Genomic DNA, 13,758 nt, shown 5'->3' on the forward strand with positions numbered 1-13,758 from the left:
TTTCTTTTTTTTAAACATTTGAAATCCCTGCGATGAAGGTTGTAGGCCATGTAGTTTCTAGCTTTGTTTGATTTTTCGTCTTGAATCGTATCTTACAGCAAGTACACATTCAATACTGCAACAAAGCTCAACCGTTCAGATTGCGATAGCAGTTGCTGCATCTTGTGTTGTAATAACTGTGATTATCAATGGTGTTTTGGGGCTTTGGTGGTACATGCGCTGTAAACGTGGTAAAAAGGTAAACATTCTTCTTCTTTTTCTCCTTTTCTTCTTGTTTTTTTTTTTTTTTTTTCAATGAGAACGAAGTAGTGTGAACAGTTCAGAGAAAAAAGAAAGCGCTATTGTGGATAAAAATAGTTTGCTTCACTTACTTGGAGACAAAAAGGACACGTTGGAAAACGTTCAAGTGTGCCTGGAGCCTAAGTATGTTTCTTTGAGGTGTATTCAGTTTGGACTGAACTTGGAATCACTGCATGCGATAGCTGAAATAGATTCCCTTTGATACCGTTCCCTAAAAAATTCAGAAAATCACCTCTTCTGCATCACTCGTTCGCTTCCCTGTCGCTTTGAAAACTACTGGAACGCTCTTGGCCGTAAAATAAAGAAACAGGATTTGAGGAAGATACATAAACACGCTTCTTGGGTTCCGCGTCGGTAATTCTTTTTTTCTTTGATAACCCGCAGCCAAAAGGACAAACGAAAGTCGCAAGGGTCCATATGAGCAACGGCAAATGCGAAACAGTCTTATTTGCTCAGGATGCTGTGGAGGCCCCGTCACTTGGAATCAAGAACGTGGGAAAGATCGAAGAAAGGTCGCTTCTGTTTTCCAATGAATAACGGTTTGGAGGAAATGTGATCCTTCAGGCGACTATTCCTAATAACACATAGGAATTTAGTGCAATTTGGTTGTTCTATTTTCCGTTGTTTTTTACCTTTCCTTATTTATATTCGTCTTGTTTGTTTCTCGACTTGAATGGATTCCTGTAGATTCGTTTGCTTGCTGTCCTCAGGTCCACATGACCCAGATTGTAAACCTGCGTCATCTTTCCAATTAAGATATACGAGTATCTGCATGTAGGCCTCTGACTCCAAAACTGATGTAGGTGACAGTGAAAAAACTGATTCGAGGAAAGAGCTGTTTTATCATTCGGATATCTCATTTAAGCATGCCTTGTTCGTTGTAACTACTGCGGATTAAAGTTTTTCCGATATGTTCCTGATTGTCTGACGAAAGAAACATTTTTCTCGAATACTTAGTCCCGATCGATTGTTGCCACAAGTTGCCGACATTTCTTTAGAAGCTCAGTCGTAGTCAGAAAGTCAGATTAGGGGGTTTAAACGATGTAAAATCTAGTGGTAAATTGTAAAATCTAAACCAGTGTAACCAAACTCGATTGAAGCGTCAATTACATATCGGTTGGTTCACAGGTCTGTCTGAGCTTACATGAAAATGGCTTAGGCGATGCCTAAGTAATGCCCTATACAGTCGGGTACTTCGCGCTGCGAGCTGCCTCGACAAAGTAAGGTACAGAGGAGTGTTCGACGTGACTGCTAAGAAGGATGGCACTTCTTAAATGCGTCAGTACAGAACAGCGCTCAAAGGTGTCTTTAGGCTTTACTTACACGAGCCAAGTTTGCTTTGTACCCACAGTGAACCAACGCATAGAATGCTTAACATAAATATGTCACTTCAACCCAAACAGGATTACCTACTTTAGCCACGATCGAGGTTTTTCTTTTTTTTTTTTTGTTTTTTTTTGCCTTGTTTTTTGTTTTGTTCATGTATTTCAATATTTTTTTTTTGGGCCAGCGTTAGCTCCTATAAAGTCAATTTCGTGACCGTAACACCACCTCCTACACTCGCTTTACGGTGTATTAGGAGCTATCTCACCCAAAGTAAAATTAGATTAACAAACGAGATACGCCTCAATACAGGGTATGACTATCAAAGCTAAAACTTGTTCAGAAAAGAGTAAAAATGCAGCAAAAAAATTTATTTTCATTCCACAGGGGACAAGAACGCTTTGAAAACGTGTCATGGAGCATTAACTATTCAGTAACCAACAAAACATCATCGCATTATCTTCTACAGAAATATCCAAAATCAATAAATACAAACTGCTGTACAAAAACACAATCGCTAGCTGTAATGTCTGAAAGGTCTCTTTAGTATTTCCGTGTTTTCCGAATATTTACAAACTGCCATAAAGTCAGTATTGATAATTGTACAAGAATGTGCCGGCTCATGTCATTTCTTTTCCCCTTCCATTTAATTCTTTTCCTTATTCCTCTTTTTTTTTCCCTATTTTGTGTTTTGTTTGTATCCTTTGTTATTGCTGTTTTTTGTTGTGCTTTTCTCGCCTTTGAGGTAACTCCAACTAATGTAGAAAAACGTACTTTGAACCAACGAAGTTGAAACTATCACATAAAAAAAGACATTTACCTGGGTCAGGAAAACTTATATCGACTCGCACAGGGTAAAATATAAACACATCCAAATCGAGGTAGCGAGCAAATCTAAACTCTACATCAGGTTTGGATAAACAATTCATGTTCTCCTATATGCTCACAATGATTTTGAGCACTACATGCACTGCTTTGCACATAAATCCACGATTTCCTCAGTATAAGCGCTAACTCCAGGTGTATCATAATTACAATCTTGTAAACATCCACGAACATGTACATGTGCAAGTACGCGTAAGTGGTGCTTAGTCTCAGAATCGCCTTTCTAGGGCATTTTTGAAGAACTAAACAGCCATTTCACTCCCAAGATATAATCGGTTAATTCTTCTTACTGACTCTAGTACAACTGTTATGATATTAGTTTCAAGAATCTGGTAATTGATCAACAAGCATTTCCATTATGGAGTTTTCTTTAACCCCTTCATTTTTTCTGCTTGATGTCGTAGTGATAATGTAGGAGAAATTCCGTGTTGGTCACTCACGGGAATTGAAAGGTTTTAGATCCCGATTACAAATTGCACTTGCCAATTACTGCTCTCGGTCTCGCTGCTTGTACACGTCTTTATCACATGTTAAATGTTCTACACGGAAGAATGAATCCGCAGCTACAATACTAACACAGCTAACTAGAATAACAAAGTCACTACAGTAAGAAAAAAAAAAGAAAAAAAGTGGAACAAGAATTAACTGCAGATCAAAGCATCAGTGATGTGAGGTGCATCAACTGTTAGGCAACTGAAAATAAACATGATAACTGCTTAATTGAGCTTAACGCTAAAAAACAATTAGAACATAGCTAGCAGTGCCGTCCAATCAAATTCAGTATACGTAAGCGTGCCGAAAATCCCAATAGTGCACGCTGATAGCGTCAGCAAATCGCTTCGCCAGAAACTTTTTTTTCCCGTAAGTGGCCATTGTTAGCGAGGGGAAAAATAATATATTTCGCGACAATAATGGATACAAACAGAGACTCGGCCTACTAGTCCCAAAATGAAGAACATTTTTCGACCTTTTCCCTCGGGCTAGAGTTCTTAAATGAGGCAGACAAAGGGAAAAACAACGGAAAAGGAGACTCGGCATCAGCGCCGTCACGATTCGCTTCAATTGATATTGTTGTCCGTTTTTCGCGGTCGGATTTGATGCACAATTCCACCTGCTATGTTCTAAAACAATTGGCTCATGCTTTCAGCTGTGCACTATCGAGTTATGGAGCACGTGGGAAGTTTGGAGAGCACGAAAGAAGCTAGAGTTACCCTCGGCTATTGCCTCGGGCAACTCTTACGCTTCTTTCGTGCTCTCCAAACTTCCCGCGTGCTCCATAACTCGATAGTGCACGCTAAAGCATGAACCAATTGTTAAATAGTAAAGTGTAGAACAATTATCAAAGAATATGTAATCAATCAATACATTAAAACCTGTACACAAGTACATATCTGAAAGGTAAACGAGAAAATAAAACGTTTTTTTCCCAAAAATAACGAAATCATGGAGCCTCTTTGACACCAAATCTTTTGTTGTCTGTCTTCCTTCACTGTTGTTCATCTCTTATAAATTTCATAAAAAATTTTGGGCAACTAATTAAAAGCGACAGCAAAAAAAAAAAACTAAAAAAAAAAGACTAAGATTAAATTATTCTGCAGTCATGCTGGTGAATTTGAAAACTTAACTTAATGACCAATAGTCTATACGTGTATTCCACTAAAGTTTCATTTAGTTTTCCTTCAAAATTAACATGAAAAAGACGCAAAAAATTGTGACAATGTTAACCAAACAATGACATTCAAAGTACCATTAACATGTATGCCGTAATGATTCGACTCAGTGCCCGAGGCACATTTAATTATGGTACTTTACACGAAACAGGGCACTTATTAGGGACGGGAAGCTCCTTCAACTTTTTTGAGAAACAGCATAATGTACAGAGAAAACTTTGATGTTTATCTAAAAAGGGTGAGGGAAATTGTAAAACAAATTAGTTTTTCTTGATCTTTCCTTACTAGAACGACAAGCCCATCCCCACGCCACAAAATTTGAAGACTTCATCATCCGTTTTAAGGAGCTGTGCACCCGCATGAACATATCGTAACAGTGCTATCACTGAAACAGAATGGGGCACTTATTGGAATAGAGGTTACGTATTGGAATACGTACACTTATTGGAATAGGGGCACTTATCAACCAAAACCAAATCAAAGGGGAGGGTGGTGGGTGGGTGAACTTATTAGAGGGAGGTGCTCACGGAAAAAAAGAATGAGGATACTTACTTCTAAATGGAATCATTACGGCTCTCAAAGATTGTACATATATATTGTACATTGCAAAACAGAAGACATAAGAATGATTTTCACTTACTTGGGATAGTCCAGAGAAGCTATAATGTCTTTTATTCTGGATGTTAACTCCAAGTTTTCTTTATTATTTTCTTGAATATATTGTTGCAGTTTTGCTACAAATGAGTCCACTGTCTCTGACGTTAAGGGATCTGTCACTCCTGGAATTTGAATATCAACAAAAACTACGGGAAATTATTTGTCGCAACCTGGCAAGGTGTCTCTGCAGTGCACTGATTTAATTTTGTTGCTCTTTCCTCTCTCCTACCAGTTTGTCGATGCCTTTCTTCATATTCTCTATGTGTTTACTAAGAATGGCATTCTGTTCTTGAAACTCTGTGTTCACTTTCCTCACTTTCCTCAGTTTCCTCCGTTCATTTTCCCGAGCTGGAAATGAATAGAAAAACAACAATAGAAATACATAAGGTGCATATTCCTGGGGTGAAAGCGCATGGAGCAAAGATGTAACATACACGTATTTACAATGTACAAGTACAAGTACAGTCCACCATTCCCAAATTCCTCACAGTGTTCTTGCTTGAAAACCCATGGTCTCCAGATAAAAAAAAAAAAAAAGGAATGGGGAGAGCTATCTTTCCACAGGGAAGGTCTGGTTCCTCTACCAGCCAGATGTTGCAAATCAGATGTAAATTGTGTATTAGGACAGTTTGGGTATGAAGTCCATGCAGTGGGCTGGGTAAGATTTTCATAATTATTACCATCCATTACTGTGGCTTTTTCCATTGTTATTCAATCCTGGTTCTTACACCAGGACCAGGCATGAACATGTGTACAGAGAATATTTGGAAATGATATACATGTACAAAGAAAGCACAGTGGCAGCAGATTGGCTTTATTTTTGGCAGAGCCTTACCTTTATTGTAGTTCAAAAACTCATCTGTAAATATTGGAATATCTCCATCTAAAGGAATTTGTAGTGGCTGTGAATCAGAAGTTTCTTCCACTTTTTTTGTGTCTGATGAATCTCTGCCATTTGTCTTTTCTTCATGCTTCTCAGATTTGTCCATCTGTGAAGAGACTACAGCCAAGTGCTTCTTGCCAGACATGTTTTCACGCTTGTTGTGTGGTGAATTGAAGTATAAGTTACAAGCACTGCAGAACAAGTCATCATTTCCCTAGAGAAGGAGATAATATAACGTCACGATTATTATTGAAATTCAAGACATTGAATCTACCAATAGCTAAGAAAGGTTAGTATTGCAAGTACAAAATATAAAAGGATTAGTGTACAGAAAGCTTATATTTTAGTTTATTTACCTCTGCACCATTGACATCTCGTTCACCTGAAAAAAGGAAGGCCAAAATATGTTAGACACTACCTCTACAAGATATTCAAGCATTATCCCCTATTTTACAAATACGACCATTTCTACAGTATTTAAATGTATTAAGTGAATCACAACATTTTGACTGCACACTGCTTATTAACTAATGCAATAAGCTCAACTGATTGTGTGCCAAAGGTCAGTCATGTTCACAAAGGTGGTTTTGAACAACTGTTTGTGTGTACATGTACAAGTGTGTTAAATGCTTTACAGTAAAAATGGATCATGTCCATTTAATAAATGCAGCTGTACCTTTTTTCATTGCCTTTTGCCTGGCCACAAAGTTCTTGTATGCATCAGTCTGTTGACATACTTCTAGTTCCTTCATGTAACGTTCTTTATCTTTCTCGGCCTCTTCTAAATAGGCCTGCAAAGATATAGCAAAAGTAACACAAGTCAAAAGCATTGTGGGTGGATTTTGCATTATGCAGAAACTAGACAGAAGCTAGTCTATTGGAAATATCTCTTGCATGGATTCTTCTATCCTCTGGGATGTAGATGAGCAGTGAATTTAAGGACATCTTTAAGAAAAAAGTATTTACCAGTGTATCTTTTACAATAAATGAAGAAACCACATGAGACAAAAGTTCCAGTTTAATTGTAGGTTGCCAACAGGAAAAGAAAATTCTTATGATAATTGTACAAAATCATGGGCACTACATGTAGACCAACAAAAACTGTATATGTGTCAAAAAATAAATGATGGTGCGAGTCACAATGCAAGTTGCTGTTACAGCTGGGGAGCAATGGTCTATCACAAACAAGCTTCAGCTGAACCCAGACAAGTGTAAAGAACTGCTGATTGACTTTAATTAAAATAACAGAGCACCAGTTTGATGTGATCACTGTCAATTCTAAGGAACTTGAATGTGTAAACAGTGTTAAAGTGTTAGGAACAATAATAGCTATCACCAACAATGGAATTGCCATATTTCTGATGTACTAAAAAAGGCTAATAAGCAGATGTCTTTTCTCATATTGCTTCAGCGTGCCTATGCTCCAGCTCATGATATCATCAGTTTCAATCTGACTTGTATTAGACCTGTACTCAATTATTGTGCTCCTCTTTACCATCATGCACTGCCTGATTATTTAAGCAATGACACAGAACATGTTTAAAAATGCACCCAATCTGTAATTTTACCTGGCATATCATATCTCAACAACATTTCATTGTTCAACCTGAACTCATTGAAGACTAGACATCTCGAGCAATGTAAAAAATTTACTAAACTCAAATTTTTCTTTAAACGAGATTGAAAAGGACTGAGGCGCTGCACAGAGTTGCATGTCAGTGATATAGTATTGCGCAAATGTGATGCAAACGGTTATCGTCGAATATCGCCTCATGATCATCGCGCTTTATTCTTCCGTGGTATTGTCGATATATCAGCTATATGTCGCGCATTTCATCACCACGTGAAGTCGACCATGTATAGGGGCTTTCCTACGATATCTCCTTTCACGACATATTAATTGATTTAGTGATATATTGTTCAACGATCATCTATATATATCTAAAGTGAGTATTTCTTTTGAGCAAGAAATGTTCATCTATTATATTCCGCTCAAGCGAGAGCAACGAGTTACTTTAAATAGCTGCGCCACTTTACTCAGAAACAAATTGCGTTGGTGGACTCTATGCCCCACGACAAGCACAAATAATTCTACTACACTGGTGCTTTTCTTTCTCATCTTGATTTTAAATGCTGGCAGCGCTATTTGACAATTTGACTGAACGATACAAAACAATTAATGGCGTTATTTTGTTTCCCGAACAAAAAGTCTCTTACTGTCCCTGAAATCTTTGCGTGTACTCTTTCTTATTGTAGGCAAGTCTTTGAACGAGTAGGGTATCATTCTTAAACCACGCAAAACAACGAACAATATATATTTAATTTATCCCTGTATAGTAAGAAAATTTATTTTTAAATATTAATCGCACGACACAATAGGAAATTTCCACTTCAACCATATTTCATCTGGCTTTGCTTAGGGTTGGAGTGGTTTTTTTTTCAAATGCTTAGTGGTCACGGTCAAACTTGTCATTGCTACTTTAGACTTCCCAACTAAAATTAATCATACAGTAAAAGTGTAAACTATCATAGTAATCAATAAATAAAACTGACTAAAAAGGAAAATGATAATACCTATGATAATGTTGATTATAATAACAATGACAAAAATACATAAAAATGCACAAAGAACAAGCAAGCAGACACACAGGGCACATTCTTTAAAACACAATATACACGATAAGGATAAACTAAGCTATGACAAAGCGCACGTAACGGTTATAAAGGAAGGGCTAAAGAGCACAATAGAGTAACTTATCCAAAAAAATTTCGTGATTAACAGTGTCAAGGTTTTAGATTAGTCGAAAAACATCCCTATAGTAAACTCGATATTCACAGCAGAAGACATATTGTCATAAAAAAAAAGATCTAAAGCATATTCGATGGAGTTATGTTTGAAAAACCCAAATAAATTATCGCAAGGTTTCTTGGGCTTGTTTAAATAGTTCAAAAGGCGATTATAAATAACTCTTTACACGATTTATGAAATGAAAAGGCCTGAACTACGGAAATAGGTCTATGATTACTTAAAATAGATGTGACACGCATTTAAAAAATGGTATGACAAGAGCAATCTCCATTTGATCGGGGACAATTACAGAAGCCATGTAGACAGATTGTACAAGAGTTAATCAAAGGGCTGCAGATCATATTAGTACAATCCTAAATCGGCAGATTCATCGAAACATTATGACACCCTGCAGCTGTTATAGAGCATAAAGTGTATAATTTCGATAATTTCCTCATCGGATTCTCTTTCACAAAAAAATTAAGTGATGGAAGTTAATGATAGAAAGGAGCCATGAGACATACTAGATGGGGTCATTATTAGCTTGGCTAGGGGAATATAGATAGTGGCTTGGATCCGAAAATCTTAATTGCCAAACTTAAATTAGATGATAACCTTTTACATCACGTTTGGTATTGAGAACCCCACTGAGTAATTTCCAAGATAATTTTAAGACCATTGATTTAGCATCTATACTAGTGCTAGTAGTATATTGGTTACTCTAAGTGTTGCCTTTGACTTTCCATAAGTCTGCTCCGCCTCCAAGATCTTTTTGGTTGTTGTTTATTCCAAAGTTTGAACATTTTACTCGTAAGATCAGTAAAACGTTCTCACTCGTTGTATTTCCATTGCGGTCTCGAGCGATCTCAACCATTTGGTAATGTTTTGCCACCACCGTTGTTGTGATGAGACTGGCTACTGTTGTGACGGCAAAATATTCAGTCTATCATAGTCACTTGGCCAGAATGGCCAGCTAGTCCTCCTCGCCAATACTGTAGATAAAAGTGTGTACTATAGAATTCGCAGTAAGTCGAAGAGCCTCTTAATTACTCTGAATAACTCTAGTCAACACTGTCCGAGAATTCTGGTCGACGTATGGCGAATGCCATAGTACACGACGGTCGGTCGGAGTCGATCGGTCAGTCAGAGTCGGAGTCGGTCGGTCAGTCAGAGTCGGAGAAGAGAGGTTAAAGAGGTTTATTTGAGAGAACAAAGATTGCAGATGACTGAAAATGAAATGTCGATAGAGAGTCTTAATTCTGGTGCTTTTCAATAAGCGTGGTACGTTCTGCAGCTACTTTTCAGTAAAATACCCGATACCAAGGCCAAACAGATGTCCAAAATTTTGGTTTCTTTATGTTCATGGTTTCTCCTTGAAACACACTGAATTTTGGAGTTTGAGATTTTTTTTTCCGAATAGCGGAGATTAAAATTAAAAGGTTTTGTGGAGCATTCGTCTCCCGCTTCACATCATTCCATTCCAACACGGCAGTCCTACCAAGTGGTTGTGGTGTTTTGAAGAGGAAAATTGAAGTTCATTTTTCCCTTATCGTAAGATATGCGAACTAGAGAGGTAAACTTTTCCTCGAAAACTTTTAGCTACTGATTTCTGGATTTACGAGTTATATAAGCATTTTGTAGTGAGAAAGAGAGCACCTATTTTCGAGGGTAAATCCTTGTGAATGGGTCCTCATTCTTTTATTTATTTGTTTACTTTTTCACCATTCCTTGTTTACACCTGACCAAAAAGTACACCTAGTTATTCCTCTTGGCCGATAGGCTAATCATTAAGTGGATCGCACCTCAGAGCACCTCTTCGAAAACTGCGTCAGAAGTTGACGGTTTATCACTTTGCGAAGCTTTCCTGTGATAATGTTAACTCACGCGAAGTCCGACTCCGGTAATGTACTGTGTGTAAGATTGCTTTCCGCCGAGGGTTGGATAATCAATTCACTTCCCTCCCATCCCCTGAGTCACATCTCACTTTGCTCCATCACGCAGAATACTAACAATCACATGAACAATGGTATTTTACGCCTTTGTTTCTTATAGCATCTGCCTTAGCAAGTTAATGGGCTAAAGCAAGCTTGGGGTTAGGGTAAACTTCGACCCATCGAAGCTCTCTAAATTACCTTTCGCCTAAAATATAACAGATCTATAATGTGCAAGTAAATTTCTCGAGAATAATGAGTATTCAGCTTGATGCTATCGTACTGATCAACCAATGAATAACTAGTTGAAACGAAATGAAATACTCAGAAGACCGAAATACTTTCATCCAACAATTGTTGCTTTCAACGGTATCTAAGTGAAGTATTCAAATATTGATCTTTGATTTACTGATAAGAAAAAATTTCCGGCGGTAAAAATATAGATATTACTATAAGTTCCAAAGAGTATTCTTGTGGAAATGCACAAAATTCTAGAACAAAAATTGATATTTCAAATCGGGACTCTTAATCACTGCCCGTATCGACAAACCCATTCCACCAGTAGCGGAGCGTCATTATTCTCTCTAGAAATCACACAAAACCCACAATTCGTCTTTTTGCTTCAATGAAGAGCTCACGCTCGAAATACTGGTTCAACAGACTCTTAACGTTTACCAATTGGTATGATCAGTGGACAAAAAAAGTTATTCAGCTGTTAATCAATTTGTCTTGTAAGAAGAAGAAATTTTAATGATCCTTCTCCTGGGCATAGGCCTAGTGTAAATCTTAACACTTGATTAGAAATGGGATTGTCGGGGTATGGAAGTCAAGTTCGCTAAGTCTCTCATTGTTCACAATTTCCCTCTTCAATCATAGCTCGACACAACGTTGTAATCCTTTTAAGATACTTTTCAGGGTTTCGTACGATCCGTGCAAATTGGCATGAAGAAAGCGTTGGAATTTGAATTAAATAGTAATTAGAACAATGCTGGTTATAATAAAAAGTGATAACTTTCTTGGTACTACTTATTAACATAATATGCATTGTTCTACTTACTATTTAACTCAAATTCGAACGCTTCACAGTAATTAACTGAGGATGACAGACGTTTCTGTCGAAACATGCTTTACAGACTCAAAAGTTTTGTCGCTTTCTTTAAAAACTATAATAAAGAGCTTGAAATGATTAAAATGCCCCATTCAAGGTCGTGGCAGATGTCACATTTTGCACACCATCGCAAAATGAGATTCATAAAAATCCTCTTACTTAGTTACTTAGTCTTCTTTTAAAGTGTTAATTCAGATTCCAAGCAGTTTTCTTAGCGGTAGACAGGGATACGCTGTTGACGTCTGCGATGAGCGTGGAACAGTAGAAAGTAAATCAAATCTGATGTCAATTGCTTCACAATAATTTCCATACATTCATTTCTCGTACACACTTGCTATTTTGAGATAAATTGCTTTCCCGTCCCAGGAACATAATTCAAAGATAAATCCACCAGATAAAGAGAAATCCTTCCTTTAAAGCGCAAAGAAAAAAAAGCTCTAGGTTATCAACTTCCCTCGTTCCTTAGCCATATAGAAACCCTCTCCGGACTTCCGCAGAAATGGATATTCAACATTGATTTTTGATACGTAAACATGTCCATTATTCAATATTTGATCAATATTCTTGCTCGCTAATGACACTTCATCCATCGAGCGTAGCAAAGGGGACCTCTATTTATAGAAAAGGTGAACTACTGCGTTCCCTTGCCTTGTGATAATTTGATTTTGCTTCGGCAGACAGTTTCATCGAGATCATGATAATAGGTACTTGAATTTAGAGGTTTGGAGAACACTCACGTAGCCAGATCTGCTTACGGCTACGCCTCGAGCCGGAAAATCCTACTCTCCAGTTACCTGTTTGTTGGATGGAAACGTGCAACAAAATTGTCTTCACAATTTTTACTATGATGTAATGCTCGAATAGCAGGATCACGTCAAAAACTGTGTTATGGAGTACTATAAACGTACTGGACTCTTAAAGTTTCTGAAAGTTTTTAGAAAATCAGGAGATGCGAAAGATGTTCTAGAATTCTGTGTTGTTTACCGAATTTTCTAGAGCATTCTATCAATGACTTGTTTGTCTCGTAAAACTACCACGCGACTACCACGCAAAGTTTCCCGACTAAATAGACTTCGTAATTGCAAACTAGGACTGGATAGCCAGTACCAAGTAGTAAAGGTTGTTAATGTTATTGTCGGCATACTGGACCTATTATTCGAAGCTCGATTCCATAACACTAAGTGAGATTGTTTTCGTTTGCCGTGTAAATTGATCCGGTATTGAGTCTGATCGAGTGGTTTTAAGAAGATACTTCAACTGAAGAAGATACTTCAAATCACAGCAGTGAAACTGGAAGGCTCATGCCAGACATATGCCTTTATAAAGGAAACATGCGACCCTCCAAAGCTTGCCTATAACAAAGCCCATATTTTATAGCAGCTAGTCTACTATAATAATTTCTTTTCCATTTGTTTGTTGCTGGACTAGAATCGCCTACCGCATAACATCTTTGTTGGCCTAGCATGCGATTAAACATTGACAGAGTGTCTTGTGTTTCAGGAATGGTGATGGAATAAATTTTGCATCACATGCTATTCTTATCAGCCTTTACATGTGCAAAGTTGCCAACATTTGTTTAAAAAAATAATAGTGATAAAATTGTAAGAAAATATCGGGCAGATAAAACTCGGGTTTCTTAAACGGGATCGCGTCCTTGATAGAGAGCCAAATAGTTAGCGGCTATCTCGCAATATTAATATACCTCCAGCTTCTAGTATGATTCTAACTTGAAGTCTTCCTCGTTAAAGCTGCCCTGACTGCCCTTAAGGTCCCTACTTTCTCTTTTGTAACGAACATTCATTTCCTGCATTTGTGGTTTAGTCTCATGGAAAGAAGTATCGTTAATCAATTCGAATGTTTTCGTTGAAAAAGAATAGCTTGTTTGTCATTGGTAAAATGATACATGGATGTCCGTTTTTCGTGGTTTCCGGACTGGCAGTACATCTGTCGAAATGTTACGACCCTCATTGTCTGAACCCAATCGTTAGAAAATGATTCAAAGACTTATTTTGCATATTCCCATTAGATATCAACCCTGAAAGCCACAAGATTCTACACCGAAATCTATAATTATAATTCTAAAATTATCGACACTAAACGCCGCTACCACCAACGCCTTCGTTTGGGAGCTTGGCCCACACTCCTTTAAATCGTGATGATGGCGACTCACTAACTGACGCCTATTTACACCTCGTAAGAAAAAAGGGCAGCAA

At 37.6% G+C, this 13,758-nt stretch overlaps 1 long non-coding RNA gene and 1 pseudogene across 2 annotated transcripts; one reads left to right on the forward strand and one right to left on the reverse strand.

Moving 5' to 3' along the window:
- Positions 1-89: 89 nt before the first annotated feature.
- On the forward strand, positions 90-1,220 carry LOC148740793 (uncharacterized). Its single transcript, XR_015991010.1, has 2 exons — positions 90-238; positions 685-1,220. It is a non-coding gene; the product is annotated as an uncharacterized LOC148740793 (long non-coding RNA).
- An 859-nt stretch (positions 1,221-2,079) lies between these two features.
- Positions 2,080-13,394, reverse strand: LOC111319061 (high mobility group protein 20A-like; annotated as a pseudogene). The gene is made up of 6 exons (XR_015990950.1): positions 13,248-13,394; positions 6,395-6,509; positions 6,075-6,100; positions 5,671-5,932; positions 4,819-5,183; positions 2,080-3,201 (listed from the first exon to the last, which is right to left on the reverse strand). The product of XR_015990950.1 is annotated as a high mobility group protein 20A-like (transcript).
- Positions 13,395-13,758: the final 364 nt, after the last annotated feature.

This window comes from Stylophora pistillata, chromosome 1, assembly GCF_964205215.1.
Source record: "Stylophora pistillata chromosome 1, jaStyPist1.2, whole genome shotgun sequence".
Taxonomy (NCBI): Eukaryota; Metazoa; Cnidaria; class Anthozoa; order Scleractinia; family Pocilloporidae; genus Stylophora; species Stylophora pistillata.